This window comes from Eurytemora carolleeae, unplaced genomic scaffold, assembly GCF_000591075.1.
Source record: "Eurytemora carolleeae unplaced genomic scaffold, Eaff_2.0 scaffold92, whole genome shotgun sequence".
NCBI classification, from domain to species: domain Eukaryota; kingdom Metazoa; phylum Arthropoda; class Copepoda; order Calanoida; family Temoridae; genus Eurytemora; species Eurytemora carolleeae.
This window is the reverse complement of record NW_019396280.1, coordinates 6,547-9,003: the sequence shown is the minus strand read 5'-3', so window position 1 is coordinate 9,003 and position 2,457 is coordinate 6,547. Positions and strand designations below refer to the sequence as shown.

Here is a 2,457-nt window from a genome sequence, read left to right as displayed (position 1 = left end):
TCCCCCTTGGGTATTACGCATGAATGCATGAATTAACTATTATTCAGAATGGAAAATATTTAATAATTTCTAACAAGAGGAGGGTAGGGGGGAAGGTTATCCCTTTAAAATAATTATGATAGATTTGTGCAATGCTTACATTTAAGTAATGTATACTTATTGACATAACCCTTACTATTATTTGTTATTGTCATCATAATCTTACTGTAAGATAGAAGGTATGCATCTAGAAGCACCAATAAGTAAAAAGAAAGAACAGAAAATACAGTTACTGCTGTGACCATTATCCAGACCTAATATTAATATAAATTAAGATGTTTATGACTTTATTTACTGTCAAGGTTTTTTTTTAAATTTCTGATTCAATACTTATTTATATATAAAAATAAGATAAAAAATGAAAAAAATACTTTCCAAATTACAATGTAACTTTTTTACTCTGAATTTCAGGAAAAGTACATTTTTTTATTGCTATTTTAAAACAAGAAAGAAAAATTTATAAAATTCTTTAACTTTACCTCATAACTAAATGGTTGAATGATTTGAAGGAAGTTAGTTTTTTTTACAGGCAAGGGACAAACTTTAAAATATCATCATTAAATATCAACATTTACAAGACAGAAGAAGATAAACTTACTTAATGTTGTTCCAGAATAAGAAACAGGAATAAAGCTAACTTTGTCAAAAAATTTTGTATTATTGGGGCCATAGAATAATAGGTTGTTCTGATATTGAATGTAAGCAAATATTTCGCCATCTGAAAATTAAAAATATCATTAACCTCTTTTAAAAAAAATATAATTCTTTATTATTCTTTTTATTACTTAATTTTTTTATGAACACAATTACATGAAGCAAAAAAAACTTAAACGGTAAACCATTCTAAAAAATAAAGTTATTCTCTTTATCAGTTTTGCATCATCAATCTATTGTGTTTGATGTATATAGATTTAAAACATATGACAGTTATTTTAATAATAATTAAAACTAATTCCCAACAGTTAATGATGTCTTGTCTTCCATTTACACAATTCAAAATTTCTTATTTTATTTTACAAGAAGGTTGAGGGGAATATATTCTGGCCGGAGGGTTGGGCACTGATGAACATGACATTTGCACAGGCTGATCCAATTAAAGTGCAGAAAGGATAGCACTAGTAAGCAAGGAAAAGTTAAGTAGGAAAATTTGAGAGAAAATTTTTTATGGAGCCAATGAACACAGAGAACAAAAAAGAAAGGAAAGGATAGATGGAAGAGAAAAGACAAAGGAAACAAAATCAATTCTTAAAAGGAAAAAAATTCCTTATTTCTTTCTTTTTACTTTTTATAACTGTCTGAGAAAAGTACAAAAGAACATATTATGTTTGAAAATCCAGCTTTCTACAAGTTGTTGGCAAATCAACGCTACATGTGATTAACAAAAATCATATCATTAACCAAACCAAATAGTTAAGCCTAAAGAAAAATAGGAAGCAAATAAGTGTTCACTATGGTTTATAGGGTTACCCATAGTCAAGTTTTTAAGACAATGGCGCAACACAAAACGTTGGGGTGTATGACTTTTAACTAATCTTGAGGAGAAAAAATTAATAGAAAGACTTTGATAACAAACTGGAAATAGATTTTTTGATATTTTGTTTTTATTTGTATGTGTGAGTATTGAATGTAAGCAAATATTTCGCCATCTGAAAATTAAAAATATCATTAGATGAGACAATACTGTAGAAGAATGATAAAAGTTTACTAAATTGAATCAACTTCCCAAGTCTATCCTAGCCACAGTGCTCAGCTCCCTGACTGTTCTAGCCTCGGGGCTTGGCCCCCTATCCTATCCTTTCTGCAGCGCGTGGCCTGAGTTGTAGCCTGTGGCCCCTCAGAGGGCCTAACCTAACTTTTAGGAAGTTGCACATTAGGAAAATTGATACTTGGGGAGTCGCCCTCAGGAAAACCCCTTTGGGAAAGTATCTAACACCGATATTATGACAAATGTTACATGATTCCTTGTAGCATATATATAAATCAACTTCTTGGAAAACTATTTAAATTTTTCTTGACACCTATGACAATAAGAAATAGAAACTAAAACAAAAAATTTAGTTCACATTAGCAAACATTTCGTTCAAATTTTTGAACTTTTGTTAAAAATCTAGTGTTTTCACAAAACCTTGGGACAAACCATTTTCAAGAAATTTGTCGAACCTAATTTCACAAACTTTTTTGGTAAGATATAGAAGTTTTGAATTTCCGTTGAAAAACATATATTTGTAGAGTAGTTACAAAAAAAATGGCGTCAAAACTGTTTGGTTGAAGTCTAAGTACAAACAAATGCTTGTTAAGTCGGTCTATTTACTCAATTTACTAATTTTAACATCCCTTACTCAAAGCAGTCGTTAATATTTTAAACAAAATATTTTATCCAAGATTCAAATCAAACATAATATTTCAATTCTCTCTACT

At 29.3% G+C, this 2,457-nt stretch overlaps 1 long non-coding RNA gene across 1 annotated transcript; it reads right to left on the bottom strand.

Moving 5' to 3' along the window:
• On the bottom strand, nt 1-743 carry LOC111700032 (uncharacterized). Its single transcript, XR_002764884.1, has 3 exons — nt 638-743; nt 519-580; nt 1-293 (listed from the first exon to the last, which is right to left on the bottom strand). It is a non-coding gene; the product is annotated as an uncharacterized LOC111700032 (long non-coding RNA).
• Between the last annotated feature and the right edge of the window lie 1,714 nt (nt 744-2,457).